Source organism: Scomber japonicus, chromosome 2, assembly GCF_027409825.1.
Source record: "Scomber japonicus isolate fScoJap1 chromosome 2, fScoJap1.pri, whole genome shotgun sequence".
Taxonomy (NCBI): Eukaryota; Metazoa; Chordata; class Actinopteri; order Scombriformes; family Scombridae; genus Scomber; species Scomber japonicus.
Window position 1 is genome coordinate 41,424,005 of NC_070579.1, and position 15,446 is coordinate 41,439,450.

At 45.9% G+C, this 15,446-nt stretch overlaps 11 non-coding genes and 2 pseudogenes across 11 annotated transcripts; all 13 read right to left on the reverse strand.

Moving 5' to 3' along the window:
- Positions 1–171: 171 nt before the first annotated feature.
- Positions 172–335, reverse strand: LOC128381671 (U1 spliceosomal RNA). Its single transcript, XR_008323570.1, has one exon. It is a non-coding gene; the product is annotated as a U1 spliceosomal RNA (small nuclear RNA).
- A 438-nt stretch (positions 336–773) lies between these two features.
- Positions 774–964, reverse strand: LOC128382254 (U2 spliceosomal RNA). The gene has a single exon (XR_008323714.1). It is a non-coding gene; the product is annotated as a U2 spliceosomal RNA (small nuclear RNA).
- Positions 965–1,196: 232 nt separating this feature from the next.
- Positions 1,197–1,360, reverse strand: LOC128381679 (U1 spliceosomal RNA). The gene has a single exon (XR_008323571.1). It is a non-coding gene; the product is annotated as a U1 spliceosomal RNA (small nuclear RNA).
- A 437-nt stretch (positions 1,361–1,797) lies between these two features.
- LOC128382391 (U2 spliceosomal RNA) lies at positions 1,798–1,988 on the reverse strand. Its single transcript, XR_008323738.1, has one exon. It is a non-coding gene; the product is annotated as a U2 spliceosomal RNA (small nuclear RNA).
- Positions 1,989–2,220: 232 nt separating this feature from the next.
- On the reverse strand, positions 2,221–2,384 carry LOC128381838 (U1 spliceosomal RNA). The gene has a single exon (XR_008323604.1). It is a non-coding gene; the product is annotated as a U1 spliceosomal RNA (small nuclear RNA).
- Positions 2,385–2,821: 437 nt separating this feature from the next.
- On the reverse strand, positions 2,822–3,001 carry LOC128382753 (uncharacterized; annotated as a pseudogene).
- A 5,226-nt stretch (positions 3,002–8,227) lies between these two features.
- LOC128383186 (U5 spliceosomal RNA) lies at positions 8,228–8,342 on the reverse strand. Its single transcript, XR_008323870.1, has one exon. It is a non-coding gene; the product is annotated as a U5 spliceosomal RNA (small nuclear RNA).
- Positions 8,343–9,173: 831 nt separating this feature from the next.
- LOC128382399 (U2 spliceosomal RNA) lies at positions 9,174–9,364 on the reverse strand. Its single transcript, XR_008323739.1, has one exon. It is a non-coding gene; the product is annotated as a U2 spliceosomal RNA (small nuclear RNA).
- Positions 9,365–9,584: 220 nt separating this feature from the next.
- LOC128382075 (U1 spliceosomal RNA) lies at positions 9,585–9,747 on the reverse strand. Its single transcript, XR_008323667.1, has one exon. It is a non-coding gene; the product is annotated as a U1 spliceosomal RNA (small nuclear RNA).
- A 437-nt stretch (positions 9,748–10,184) lies between these two features.
- Positions 10,185–10,375, reverse strand: LOC128382406 (U2 spliceosomal RNA). Its single transcript, XR_008323740.1, has one exon. It is a non-coding gene; the product is annotated as a U2 spliceosomal RNA (small nuclear RNA).
- Positions 10,376–10,607: 232 nt separating this feature from the next.
- LOC128382041 (U1 spliceosomal RNA) lies at positions 10,608–10,771 on the reverse strand. Its single transcript, XR_008323660.1, has one exon. It is a non-coding gene; the product is annotated as a U1 spliceosomal RNA (small nuclear RNA).
- A 379-nt stretch (positions 10,772–11,150) lies between these two features.
- Positions 11,151–11,331, reverse strand: LOC128382899 (uncharacterized; annotated as a pseudogene).
- A 3,954-nt stretch (positions 11,332–15,285) lies between these two features.
- On the reverse strand, positions 15,286–15,400 carry LOC128383197 (U5 spliceosomal RNA). Its single transcript, XR_008323871.1, has one exon. It is a non-coding gene; the product is annotated as a U5 spliceosomal RNA (small nuclear RNA).
- Positions 15,401–15,446: the final 46 nt, after the last annotated feature.

The following is a 15,446-nucleotide window of genomic DNA, read 5'->3' on the forward strand; positions in this document are numbered from 1 at the left end:
TCACAGAGTCCAATGCGAGGAAGTAACTTGGAGCTGCATTCTATCAAAAGATAAGACGACCGTTTTGTGTTCAAAAGGACATCCGTCTCTACACGAGTCAATGGAGAATTCACCAATTTCTCACTTGGTTTCTAACCTCAGTAAGCGTTTAGTTTTCTTTCAACAACTTATCAGGGGAGAGCGCGAACGCAGTCCCCCACTACCAGAAATTATGCAATCGAGATTCCCACATTTGGGGAATTCGCAGAGGTCAGCACAACCGGAGTGCAATGGTTGAGCCTCGCCCTGGGTGAACCACCTTCTTGATCATGGTATCTCCCTTGCCAGGTAAGTATGAGTTGTACAGATCCGAGCCAAGGAAGTCTTTCACAGACACGGCACCCGGACCGATGGTGCACCTTCCAAACATCATCCAAACACACACACGCCGCATGAGGCTGTGGATCTGCAGAGTCACAACTTTGCATGCAGCTTCCTGCTCTATGAATAAGGATTACAAAGGATTGCTGTATATGAGCACAGATTTCTAGAGTGTGCAACCTCACTACAGTGCTGACATAGCTACTCAATTGTACATTGGCAGTCATGGGCAATTCTAGGATCAGGCTCGCAAAATAATTAAAGTTGTATAAAATAATTCATAGGAAACAAAGATAATTTGCTCATTTTCAAGGGTGCTTGAACAACCTTGAAATGGATCTAAACTCGTCAGTGCTGCTAGACCGGCCTACCTACTCAGTTAAGCCTCTTTTTCATATTAAACATAGAGATAGAGGGGGTGCACCGTTCCTGGAGGTACTGCAATACCGGGTCGATGCGTGGAGTGGACGGAGCAAGCCCCTATTCCATCTCCCTGCTCCAAAAAGCAATTTAATATATGGTCCCCGGGTAGGGGACGTATCAGATATTAAACTGATAAGAACAGATACTACACTTGATCTTAGCCAAAAGGCCGAGAAGCGATGACCGGAAAAGTGTCGGAGTTGAAGGAGTGATCCTCTGCAGCGTCAGTCCCGCTCACGGTGTCACAGAGTCCAATGCGAGGAAGTAACTTGGAGCTGCATTCTATCAAAAGATAAGACGACCGTTTTGTGTTCAAAAGGACATCCGTCTCTACACGAGTCAATGGAGAATTCAGCAATTTCTCACTTGGTTTCTAACCTCAGTAAGCGTTTAGTTTTCTTTCAACAACTTATCAGGGGAGAGCGCGAACGCAGTCCCCCACTACCAGAAATTATGCAATCGAGATTCCCACATTTGGGGAATTCGCAGAGGTCAGCACAACCGGAGTGCAATGGTTGAGCCTCGCCCTGGGTGAACCACCTTCTTGATCATGGTATCTCCCTTGCCAGGTAAGTATGAGTTGTACAGATCCGAGCCAAGGAAGTCTTTCACAGACACGGCACCCGGACCGATGGTGCACCTTCCAAACATCATCCAAACACACACACGCCGCATGAGGCTGTGGATCTGCAGAGTCACAACTTTGCATGCAGCTTCCTGCTCTATGAATAAGGATTACAAAGGATTGCTGTATATGAGCACAGATTTCTAGAGTGTGCAACCTCACTACAGTGCTGACATAGCTACTCAATTGTACATTGGCAGTCATGGGCAATTCTAGGATCAGGCTCGCAAAATAATTAAAGTTGTATAAAATAATTCATAGGAAACAAAGATAATTTGCTCATTTTCAAGGGTGCTTGAACAACCTTGAAATGGATCTAAACTCGTCAGTGCTGCTAGACCGGCCTACCTACTCAGTTAAGTCTCTTTTTCATATTAAACATAGAGAGAGGGGGGTGCACCGTTCCTGGAGGTACTGCAATACCGGGTCGATGCGTGGAGTGGACGGAGCAAGCCCCTATTCCATCTCCCTGCTCCAAAAAGCAATTTAATATATGGTCCCCGGGTAGGGGACGTATCAGATATTAAACTGATAAGAACAGATACTACACTTGATCTTAGCCAAAAGGCCGAGAAGCGATGACCGGAAAAGTGTCGGAGTTGAAGGAGTGATCCTCTGCAGCGTCAGTCCCGCTCACGGTGTCACAGAGTCCAATGCGAGGAAGTAACTTGGAGCTGCATTCTATCAAAAGATAAGACGACCGTTTTGTGTTCAAAAGGACATCCGTCTCTACACGAGTCAATGGAGAATTCACCAATTTCTCACTTGGTTTCTAACCTCAGTAAGCGTTTAGTTTTCTTTCAACAACTTATCAGGGGAGAGCGCGAACGCAGTCCCCCACTACCAGAAATTATGCAATCAAGATTCCCACATTTGGGGAATTCGCAGAGGTCAGCACAACCGGAGTGCAATGGTTGAGCCTCGCCCTGGGTGAACCACCTTCTTGATCATGGTATCTCCCTTGCCAGGTAAGTATGAGTTGTACAGATCCGAGCCAAGGAAGTCTTTCACAGACACGGCATCCGGACCGATGGTGCACCTTCCAAACATCATCCAAACACACACACGCCGCATGAGGCTGTGGATCTGCAGAGTCACAACTTTGCATGCAGCTTCCTGCTCTATGAATAAGGATTACGAAGGATTGCTGTATATGAGCACAGATTTCTAGAGTGTGCAACCTCACTACAGTGCTGACATAGCTACTCAATTGTACATTGGCAGTCATGGGCAATTCTAGGATCAGGCTCGCAAAATAATTAAAGTTGTATAAAATAATTCATAGGAAACAAAGATAATTTGCTCATTTTCAAGGGTGCTTGAACAACCTTGAAATGGATCTAAACTCGTCAGTGCTGCTAGACCGGCCTACCTACTCAGTTAAGTCTCTTTTTCATATTAAACATAGAGAGAGGGGGGTGCACCGTTCCTGGAGGTACTGCAATACCGGGTCGATGCGTGGAGTGGGCGGAGCAAGCCCCTATTCCATCTCCCTGCTCCAAAAAGCAATTTAATATATGGTCCCCGGGTAGGGGACGTATCAGATATTAAACTGATAAGAACAGATTTTTTTTTTTTTTTCGAAAAAGTTTTATTGACACTTGTTCAAATTATTTCAAACAATGATTTACATTTTAGATAAAATATTCACATGTGGACATAGTATATACAATGAATTACAATAAATATGTGCAGTATGTAAAACCATATTTAAAACAATAAAACCAATTGTTCTAAAATGGTAATACAGGTTAAATAGCTGTTCATTTGTAAAACATATGTCAGGTGTTTATGTGATTGAGTGTCCATTAAAAGTCCATAAAAAGGAGTGCATCCGTTAAAAAGGGTTTTTTTTTTCAATTCTATCTTTGTGCAGGAGCGCAGTGAGTCCCTACCAAGGGTAACTCATTCTGCTCCCCCAAACATTTGGTCTCTCGGGATGCTGTCGTGGTGGTCAGAGGAGATCCTCTCCCTGATGCTCCTTCCCACCTGCCTCACCCAGAGAGCCAGGCCGCTGCTGCTGTGACCTTTTGCTGTGTGGCTCCGGCTCCTTCATCCGAATGGGCACAGAGGCGATTCTTCTTTGTGGCTGTGTCCTAGGCCTGCCGCCTGCAGCTACGGCCGTTTTGACCGTTGCTGCGGCCATTCGGATCACAGCCACGGGGGGGATCTGCATGTGCTTTCTTACCAGCAAGTTTCTGGAGGTCCATGTGGCGTCTTTGATGGCGGCTGGGGTGAGCCACTGTTTTGCAAAGTCTTTGGATGGTATTTTTTGCTGGCTCACCCCATATAGCACTAGTTGTGCTGTGAGGACCTCCCTTGCTGGTAAGTACGGGAATTGCAAGGAGCCGGCCGTTGCCCACTGGTCTACAGCAGCACTGCACTCCCAGAGCAGATGCCTCACCGACTCAGGCGCGCCACAACCAGGTCGGGGGCAGGTTGAGTGCGTTGACATGCCCCGGGAGTGCATGACGGACCTGACCGGGAGGATCTCATGAGCCACCATCCATGACAGGTCCCGGAGTCTGTTAGGGAGAGCAGGATGGTTGACGTTGCGCCAAACTGTTGTGGGCTCGCCGGGTGCGAGCCCGCGCACCGGACTCACTGGTTCCCGCTCCTGCACAACGGAGACAAGTGATCTGTGGTTAGTTAAAATCTGCAACTCCTCATGCTCAAGGTTAAAATGCCTTAAAAACTTCTGAATAAAAACATAGGCTGGTGGCAGGTTAAAAGACACAGGTATTCTTAGGTCCACATGTAAAATCTTAAGTTTTCTGAGGTAGGACCCCATCCAGAAGCGTGTCATTGCAGTTGTCTTGGGGTTTCTGGATGGGGTCATGGCTATTTTCATGTGTACTGTAGTGTATGTGCTTCCTAAAAACAGGTGCAGATCCGGTACTTCTTTTCCTCCTTTCTCCTTTGGCCTTTTCATAATTTCTCTCTTCAATCTTTCCCACTTGGATCCCCACAGAAAGTAAAAAATGGCTCGCTCCAGATTTAAAAGCACATGCCTAGGAGGAATAAAAACAGAACTGATCAATAAAAGCAAAGGTAAAATCACTGCTTTGATGATTAAAACCTTTCCTTCCATGGTCAGTCCTCTAAGTCCCCAGTATCCTAGTCTTTGTCTGACTTTCCCTACCACGTCTGGCCAATTTGTTTTCCCTTCCCCCTCCCTGTCAAATTTAATTCCCAGTATTTTTGGTCAGTCTGGGTCACAGTCAGGGGGAGTCCTGTCGTCTCAGTCGCCGTCCATGGTCCATAAAATTGGGCTTGGGTCTTTTCTCTATTTAATTTCGACCCAGAGGCCTGTCCAAACCAGTCAGTCAAGTCCAGGGTCCTGTTGACAGATAAAAGGTCGGTACATAAAATATTCACGTCGTCCATGTATAGGTTACACCTGTTTTCCAGTCCCCCACTCCCCGGCAGTCCTACCCCATTGATTCGTTGGTCCTTTCTCAAGACCTGTGCCAGTGGTTCTATGCAGATGATGTAGAGGAGGGCAGATAACGGACACCCCTGACGGACACCGCAGTTAATCCCACCCACCGGTACAGCAATCCCACCCAAGCTATAAATCTTTCCGGGAACCCCATTTTTCGCAGGACCTGGAAGAGGTACTGGTGCGAGACCCGATCAAATGCTTTCTCAAAATCTAAATTTAGTACTACTAGCCGGATGTTTCTGTCTCTCGCGTAACAGATGGTGTCTCTGATCAGTACGAGGCTGTCAGTGATCTTCCTCCCCAGGATGGCACAGGCTTGATCCGGGTGAATCACGTCTTCTAAAAACATAGACATACGTGTCGCTAAAAGTTTGCTAAAAAGTTTACAGTCAAAGTTTAAAAGCGTGATTGGTCTCCAGTTTTTCAGGTCAGTCTTGTCATTGTGTTTATAAAGGAGAGTCACTATCCCTACTCTAAAACTGTCAGGAAGCCGGTCAAGTCGTTCAAAATCCATAAAAACAGTAATCAAATCAGGTGCTAAAATGTCCCAAAAAGTCAAATAAAACTCCAAGGGAAGTCCATCTTGTCCAGGGGACTTCCCTTTTTTAAAACCAGTCATACATTTATTTAACTCTAAAAAAGTAAAAGCCTGGGATAAAAGCACACTTTTGTTTACTGTTTTTACAATGAATTTTAAAACTTCGGTCATGATGTCCATTTTTACAGGTTTTTCTTTGTACAGGTTTGAATAAAATGTTTCAATTGTTTCTTTAATATCGCCCATTGTTTCAGTTGTGCACCCATCTTCTTTTTTCAGCTTTGTAATGCCCCCCCCCCCCCCCCTTTATTCATAATTTTCCTGAAAAAATACCGTGTGCACTTTTCACCCTCCTCTATTTCCCGTTCTCTGCTCCTTAAAATGACACCTTTGCTTTTAATTTCTGATAAAACTGACATCTCTTTTTTAACTTGCTTAATTTCCTCATTAAAATCCATGCCAATCTGGTTTAGGTTAAAATAACGTTGTAGTCGTTTCTGCAGTCCCATCATGCGTCTGTATTCCCTGTTCTTTCGTTTCTTACCTGCCTGCCTAAAGAAAGTCTGCGTCTTTCCCTTCACCATTTCCCACCAGTGTGCACGTGTTTCGTAGAAGTCTTGAAGGGTCTGCCACTCTTTGTACCGCTCCCTGAACTGCCTAACTAACTCCCTATCTTCTAAAAGGGAGCAGTTGAGTTTCCACAGACCACTTCCTGATGTCACGCCCGAAGAGAGTGAAAGGGTGCAAGAGAGCATAAGGTGATCGGAGAAGAAAACAGGAGTTAATCTAGCATCGGTGGGTGGGCAGTCCCGTGTAAAAACATAATCTATGCGAGAGGCTCTGGTGCCATCACCACCGAACCAGGTGAAGCCCTCCTCTCTGGGATGCATGATTTTAAAACAGTCCTGAAGTTTAAAATCTCTACAAATGCCCTGCAATAAAACCGATGTTTTGTCTACTTTAAAATCTTCCCCTGCTCTCCTCCTATCCTCCCTACTTAGAATACAGTTAAAATCCCCCCCTACAACTAAAGGTGCCCTACCTAGCATGTGGGACTGCAAGTCTTCTAAAAGGTCATACCTGTCGTTCTTGTCGTTAAAACCGTAAATATTTAAAAGGTTGAAATCCTGTCCCATAAAAGCCAAATGTGCTAAAAGTGCCCGACTGTCTCTCACCACAGTGCTGCCCTTCACCAGAGCTTGAGGGTTTTTGATTAAAATGGCCACTCCGTCATTTTTGTTTTGATTGGATCCACTCCATATTGACATTTTTGGCCACATCTCCTCCCACTGTCTGTAATGTTTTAAAAACGGTAGGCTGCATTCCTGCAATAAAAACACATCTGACTTAAAGGAACTTAAAAAGGGTAAAACACTCTGGGCTCTAACTCTCGACTTCACACTTCTCACATTAATGGTAGAGAAGGTCAGTGTCATGAGTATGGTTAAAAACAACAGGTAAGACATTTTAAAAGACTCAGAGGGTGTTAAAAACACATTTAAAAAACAGTTAGGTAATTTCTTGTGAACAGAGCTCTTCCTTCATCTCTGCGGGTGAAAAATGAAGGGTTTGAGCTCTGTTCCCCTTTGGGACTCTGGGGGTTGGCCTCTGCTGCAATGTTGCATTTAATTTGGAGTCCCTGGGGGTCGATTGCAGAGCAATTGTTAAAAAAGAAACCTCATTGGGTGAATCGGAAGGGAAGACTCTGGGCTCCTCCACAGATGAACTGTCTGAGTGAGCCGCAACTCTTCCCTTCTTCTCCAACACAATGGGAGAATCCGAGGACAATTCAGACAAAGGCCTCTTAGTTTGCTGGGCATTGGGGAGGGAGGCATCTTCACTATCATCCTGTGGTTGGTCTTCCTTACTAGCTCCGCCTTCTGCCTGCACCACCCCATCCTCTGGACTACTCTCCATTGGAGGGGTAAATGCAGGCCCCTCCCTCACTCCCTCCTCACCTGTTCCCTCTCTTCCAATCACAGGATTTGGAGGGAGATTTGAATTTTCCTGCCCATCAACTTCAATTTGCTCTCCTAACTGTTCTGTCTGTCCGCCATCTTTTCTCTTTTCTGTGACTTTTGCAGCCTTCAATTTGTTGGCAAATGACTTTGGGCAATCTCTGAACAGGTGGTTTGTTTCCCCACAAAGATTGCATCGTCTGCCATTGGTGCACTCTTCAAAAGTGGGTCCAATTTCTCTGCATTTTCCACATACGATCTGCTGACATGCTTCAACCAGGTGCCCATGCTCACCACACTTGCGGCAGAGTTTGGGTTGGCCCTGGTAATGGATATAGCCCCTGTTCTCTCCCAGAACTACCATAGACGGCAGATGTTTCAAGCCCTGGAAGCCTTGGGGGTCCTGCCATTGTTGGATGGGGACCCTCCAAGCGCAATTCCAGATGCCGTCCTCATCTCTCACTTTCGTAGCCTGGCCTTTAACAGTGCAATATCTCCCCAGCCACAAACAAATGTCATCTGCATTCACTGTTTCATTGAACATTCTGACAATAACGGTTTTCAACGTATTGTCAGTCAGTTTCTCCACATTGAACACAGCAAATTGGGGTTTTACATTTTCAAATCTTATCCAAAATTCTCTGAGCAACACAGCAGTTTGAAAGCTTAAATCAAATCCCTTGTTATATGGCAATGTTAAAATGCAGTTTAAGTCTTCTGGCTTAAATTTCAACGTACCTTGAATCAATTTTCTGGAGAAGTCCAGCCTCGACATCTTCATGGATTCAACATCCTTGTTGGCAAAAGTAAAACGGACACTGAAAAACACGTCTTACTGAGGAAGGCCGGCCGCTTGTCTTTTCACAAACACAATGAGACTCTGCCAAACGGCAAACCCTGCCAAAAATAGATCTAACTCGTGGGTGTTCCTCTCCACGGAAGTCTTTAGTAAAAGGCGAAAGACTTGTACGTGATGAAGAGAAAGCCGAGTAAGTACGCCCCGCTCACCAACAGCAGACGAACACAACAGTGGTCCCAGTCACCCCCTTCATGGTGAGCCCCGACATGGTGAAAGGAATCCCAGGCCACACCCATTCCCCTACACCGCGCAGCAAGAGCAAGGCGCCAACTTTTTCTTGTCATGTTTTTAGATTTTGTGAAATGCGGCAAAGAGCTCCAGGCTTTCCAGCCACAGGACTAACGTCCTACTCGGGTGTTCCAGAGGAGCAAGGGTCAAAATGTGGAAATGCTGCAAGTACACAGGCAGACAGGTGCTGCTTCCCTTTTACTCCCCCGTGGGAAGAATGACCCCTTGGCCGCGGTGCGGTCCGGAGGGCAGTGGGCAGCACCCTTGCATGAAGCATGAAAAGAGCGATCAATCCCCTCGTGTGACCCATAGCAGGACAACCGAGAGCCTCTCAGACACACCCTGTGGACTCATCTCTATGACAAGCCCCGCTGTGGAATGTCCTTCATGCCAAACCTCTTATGCCCCCACAATCTCCCTCTTTGTGTGCCGCCCCAAGGTGCAAATCTCACACCGTGTCACGCTGCACTTTCCCCCCTATTCGACGCAGGTGATTAGAGATACTGATGAAGATCCAGCAGGGGGCATGTCTGCTCTCCTTGAGACAGGCAACCTGCCATCTGCTGTGACTCAATCCCCCTGGCCAAAGTTGTATCAAATAATTCATAGGAAACAAAGATAACTTGCTCATTTTCAAGGGTGCTTGAACAACCTTGAAATGGATCTAAACTCGTCAGTGCTGCTAGACCGGCCTACCTACTCAGTTAAGCCTCTTTTTCATATTAAACATAGAGAGAGGGGGGTGCACCGTTCCTGGAGGTACTGCAATACCGGGTCGATGCGTGGAGTGGACGGAGCAAGCCCCTATTCCATCTCCCTGCTCCAAAAAGCAATTTAATATATGGTCCCCGGGTAGGGGACGTATCAGATATTAAACTGATAAGAACAGATACTACACTTGATCTTAGCCAAAAGGCCGAGAAGCGATGACCGGAAAAGTGTCGGAGTTGAAGGAGTGATCCTCTGCAGCGTCAGTCCCGCTCACGGTGTCACAGAGTCCAATGCGAGGAAGTAACTTGGAGCTGCATTCTATCAAAAGATAAGACGACCGTTTTGTGTTCAAAAGGACATCCGTCTCTACACGAGTCAATGGAGAATTCACCAATTTCTCACCTCAGTAAGCGTTTAGTTTTCTTTCAACAATTTATCAGGGGAGAGCGCGAACAAGTCCCCCACTACCAGAAATTATGCAATCGAGATTCCCGCATTTGGGGAATTCGCAGAGGTCAGCACAACCGGAGTGCAATGGTTGAGCCTCGCCCTGGGTGAACCACCTTCTTGATCATGGTATCTCCCTTGCCAGGTAAGTATGAGTTGTACAGATCCGAGCCAAGGACGTCTTTCACAGACACGGCACCCGGACCGATGGTGCACCTTCCAAACATCATCCAAACACACACACGCCGCATGAGGCTGTGGATCTGCAGAGTCACAACTTTGCATGCAGCTTCCTGCTCTATGAATAAGGATTACAAAGGATTGCTGTATATGAGCACAGATTTCTAGAGTGTGCAACCTCACTACAGTGCTGACATAGCTACTCAATTGTACATTGGCAGTCATGGGCAATTCTAGGATCAGGCTCGCAAAATAATTAAAGTTGTATAAAATAATTCATAGGAAACAAAGATAATTTGCTCATTTTCAAGGGTGCTTGAACAACCTTGAAATGGATCTAAACTCGTCAGTGCTGCTAGACCGGCCTACCTACTCAGTTAAGCCTCTTTTTCATATTAAACATAGAGAGAGGGGGGTGCACCGTTCCTGGAGGTACTGCAATACCGGGTCGATGCGTGGAGTGGACGGAGCAAGCCCCTATTCCATCTCCCTGCTCCAAAAAGCAATTTAATATATGGTCCCCGGGTAGGGGACGTATCAGATATTAAACTGATAAGAACAGATACTACACTTGATCTTAGCCAAAAGGCCGAGAAGCGATGACCGGAAAAGTGTCGGAGTTGAAGGAGTGATCCTCTGCAGCGTCAGTCCCGCTCACGGTGTCACAGAGTCCAATGCGAGGAAGTAACTTGGAGCTGCATTCTATCAAAAGATAAGACGACCGTTTTGTGTTCAAAAGGACATCCGTCTCTACACGAGTCAATGGAGAATTCACCAATTTCTCACTTGGTTTCTAACCTCAGTAAGCGTTTAGTTTTCTTTCAACAATTTATCAGGGGAGAGCGCAAACGCAGTCCCCCACTACCAGAAATTATGTAATCGAGATTCCCACATTTGGGGAATTCGCAGAGGTCAGCACAACCGGAGTGCAATGGTTGAGCCTCGCCCTGGGTGAACCACCTTCTTGATCATGGTATCTCCCTTGCCAGGTAAGTATGAGTTGTACAGATCCGAGCCAAGGACGTCTTTCACAGACACGGCACCCGGACCGATGGTGCACCTTCCAAACATCATCCAAACACACACACGCCGCATGAGGCTGTGGATCTGCAGAGTCACAACTTTGCATGCAGCTTCCTGCTCTATGAATAAGGATTACAAAGGATTGCTGTATATGAGCACAGATTTCTAGAGTGTGCAACCTCACTACAGTGCTGACATAGCTACTCAATTGTACATTGGCAGTCATGAGTCAAGATAATTTGCTCATTTTCAAGGGTGCTTGAACAACCTTGAAATGGATCTAAACTCGTCAGTGCTGCTAGACCGGCCTACCTACTCAGTTAAGTCTCTTTTTCATATTAAACATAGAGAGAGGGGAGTGCACCGTTCCTGGAGGTACTGCAATACCGGGTCGATGCATGGAGTGGACGGAGCAAGCCCCTATTCCATCTCCCTGCTCCAAAAAGCAATTTAATATATGGTCCCCGGGTAGGGGACGTATCAGATATTAAACTGATAAGAACAGATTTTTTTTTTTTTTTTCGAAAAAGTTTTATTGACACTCGTTCAAATTATTTCAAACAATGATTTACATTTTAGATAAAATATTCACATGTGGACATAGTATATACAATGAATTACAATAAATATGTGCAGTATGTAAAACCATATTTAAAACAATAAAACCAATTGTTCTAAAATGGTAATACAGGTTAAATAGCTGTTCATTTGTAAAACATATGTCAGGTGTTTATGTGATTGAGTGTCCATTAAAAGTCCATAAAAAGGAGTGCATCCGTTAAAAAGGGTTTTTTTTTTCAATTCTATCTTTGTGCAGGAGCGCAGTGAGTCCCTACCAAGGGTAACTCATTCTGCTCCCCCAAACATTTGGTCTCTCGGGATGCTGTCGTGGTGGTCAGAGGAGATCCTCTCCCTGATGCTCCTTCCCACCTGCGTCACCCAGAGAGCCAGGCCGCTGCTGCTGTGACCTTTTGCTGTGTGGCTCCGGCTCCTTCATCCGAATGGGCACAGAGGCGATTCTTCTTTGTGGCTGTGTCCTAGGCCTGCTGCCTGCAGCTACGGCCGTTTTGACCGTTGGTGCGGCCATTCGGATCACAGCCACGGGGGGGATCTGCATGTGCTTTCTTACCAGCAAGTTTCTGGAGGTCCATGTGGCGTCTTTGATGGCGGCTAGGGTGAGCCACTGTTTTGCAAAGTCTTTGGATGGTATTTTTTGCTGGCTCACCCCATATAGCACTAGTTGTGCTGTGAGGACCTCCCTTGCTGGTAAGTACGGGAATTGCAAGGAGCCGGCCGTTGCCCACTGGTCTACAGCAGCACTGCACTCCCAGAGCAGATGCCTCACCGACTCAGGCGCGCCACAACCAGGTCGGGGGCAGGTTGAGTGCGTTGACATGCCCCGGGAGTGCATGACGGACCTGACCGGAAGGATCTCATGAGCCACCATCCATGACAGGTCCCGGAGTCTGTTAGGGAGAGCAGGATGGTTGACGTTGCGCCAAACTGTTGTGGGCTCGCCGGGTGCGAGCCCGCGCACCGGACTCACTGGTTCCCGCTCCTGCACAACGGAGACAAGTGATCTGTGGTTAGTTAAAATCTGCAACTCCTCATGCTCAAGTCGTTCAAAATCCATAAAAACAGTAATCAAATCAGGTGCTAAAATGTCCCAAAAAGTCAAATAAAACTCCAAGGGAAGTCCATCTTGTCCGGTGGACTTCCCTTTTTTAAAACCAGTCATACATTTATTTAACTCTAAAAAAGTAAAATCCTGGGATAAAAGCACACTTTTGTTTACTGTTTTTACAATGAATTTTAAAACTTCGGTCATGATGTCCATTTTTACAGGTTTTTCTTTGTACAGGTTTGAATAAAATGTTTCAATTGTTTCTTTAATATCGCCCATTGTTTCAGTTGTGCACCATCTTCTTTTTTCAGCTTTGTAATGCCCCCCCCCCCCTTTATTCATAATTTTCCTGAAAAAATACCGTGTGCACTTTTCACCCTCCTCTATTTCCCGTTCTCTGCTCCTTAAAATGACACCTTTGCTTTTAATTTCTGATAAAACTGACATCTCTTTTTTAACTTGCTTAATTTCATCATTAAAATCCATGCCAATCTGGTTTAGGTTAAAATAACGTTGTAGTCGTTTCTGCAGTCCCATCATGCGTCTGTATTCCCTGTTCTTTCGTTTCTTACCTGCCTGCCTAAAGAAAGTCTGCGTCTTTCCCTTCACCATTTCCCACCAGTGTGCACGTGTTTCGTAGAAGTCTTGAAGGGTCTGCCACTCTTTGTACCGCTCCCTGAACTGCCTAACTAACTCCCTATCTTCTAAAAGGGAGCAGTTGAGTTTCCACAGACCACTTCCTGATGTCACGCCCGAAGAGAGTGAAAGGGTGCAAGAGAGCATAAGGTGATCGGAGAAGAAAACAGGAGTTAATCTAGCATCGGTGGGTGGGCAGTCCCGTGTAAAAACATAATCTATGGGAGAGGCTCTGGTGCCATCACCACCGAACCAGGTGAAGCCCTCCTCTCTGGGATGCATGATTTTAAAACAGTCCTGAAGTTTAAAATCTCTACAAATGCCCTGCAATAAAACCGATGTTTTGTCTACTTTAAAATCTTCCCCTGCTCTCCTCCTATCCTCCCTACTTAGAATACAGTTAAAATCCCCCCCTACAACTAAAGGTGCCCTACCTAGCATGTGGGACTGCAAGTCTTCTAAAAGGTCATACCTGTCGTTCTTGTCGTTAAAACCGTAAATATTTAAAAGGTTGAAATCCTGTCCCATAAAAGCCAAATGTGCTAAAAGTGCCCGACTGTCTCTCACCACAGTGCTGCCCTTCACCAGAGCTTGAGGGTTTTTGATTAAAATGGCCACTCCGTCATTTTTGTTTTGATTGGATCCACTCCATATTGACATTTTTGGCCACATCTCCTCCCACTGTCTGTAATGTTTTAAAAACGGTAGGCTGCATTCCTGCAATAAAAACACATCTGACTTAAAGGAACTTAAAAAGGGTAAAACACTCTGGGCTCTAACTCTCGACTTCACACTTCTCACATTAATGGTAGAGAAGGTCAGTGTCATGAGTATGGTTAAAAACAACAGGTAAGACATTTTAAAAGACTCAGAGGGTGTTAAAAACACATTTAAAAAACAGTTAGGTAATTTCTTGTGAACAGAGCTCTTCCTTCATCTCTGCGGGTGAAAAATGAAGGGTTTGAGCTCTGTTCCCCTTTGGGACTCTGGGGGTTGGCCTCTGCTGCAATGTTGCATTTAATTTGGAGTCCCTGGGGGTCGATTGCAGAGCAATTGTTAAAAAAGAAACCTCATTGGGTGAATCGGAAGGGAAGACTCTGGGCTCCTCCACAGATGAACTGTCTGAGTGAGCCGCAACTCTTCCCTTCTTCTCCAACACAATGGGAGAATCCGAGGACAATTCAGACAAAGGCCTCTTAGTTTGCTGGGCATTGGGGAGGGAGGCATCTTCACTATCATCCTGTGGTTGGTCTTCCTTACTAGCTCCGCCTTCTGCCTGCACCACCCCATCCTCTGGAGTACTCTCCATTGGAGGGGTAAATGCAGGCCCCTCCCTCACTCCCTCCTCACCTGTTCCCTCTCTTCCAATCACAGGATTTGGAGGGAGATTTGAATTTTCCTGCCCAGCAACTTCAATTTGCTCTCCTAACTGTTCTGTCTGTCCGCCATCTTTTCTCTTTTCTGTGACTTTTGCAGCCTTCAATTTGTTGGCAAATGACTTTGGGCAATCTCTGAACAGGTGGTTTGTTTCCCCACAAAGATTGCATCGTCTGCCATTGGTGCACTCTTCAAAAGTGGGTCCAATTTCTCTGCATTTTCCACATACGATCTGCTGACATGCTTCAACCAGGTGCCCATGCTCACCACACTTGCGGCAGAGTTTGGGTTGGCCCTGGTAATGGATATAGCCCCTGTTCTCTCCCAGAACTACCATAGACGGCAGATGTTTCAAGCCCTGGAAGCCTTGGGGGTCCTGCCATTGTTGGATGGGGACCCTCCAAGCGCAATTCCAGATGCCGTCCTCATCTCTCACTTTCGTAGCCTGGCCTTTAACAGTGCAATATCTCCCCAGCCACAAACAAATGTCATCTGCATTCACTGTTTCATTGAACATTCTGACAATAACGGTTTTCAACGTATTGTCAGTCAGTTTCTCCACATTGAACACAGCAAATTGGGGTTTTACATTTTCAAATCTTATCCAAAATTCTCTGAGCAACACAGCAGTTTGAAAGCTTAAATCAAATCCCTTGTTATATGGCAATGTTAAAATGCAGTTTAAGTCTTCTGGCTTAAATTTCAACGTACCTTGAATCAATTTTCTGGAGAAGTCCAGCCTCGACATCTTCATGGATTCAACATCCTTGTTGGCAAAAGTAAAACGGACACTGAAAAACACGTCTTACTGAGGAAGGCCGCCCGCTTGTCTTTTCACAAACACAATGAGACTCTGCCAAACGGCAAACCCTGCCAAAAATAGATCTAACTCGTGGGTGTTCCTCTCCACGGAAGTCTTTAGTAAAAGGCGAAAGACTTGTACGTGATGAAGAGAAAGCCGAGTAAGTACGCCCCGCTCACCAACAGCAGACGAACACAACAGTGGTCCCAG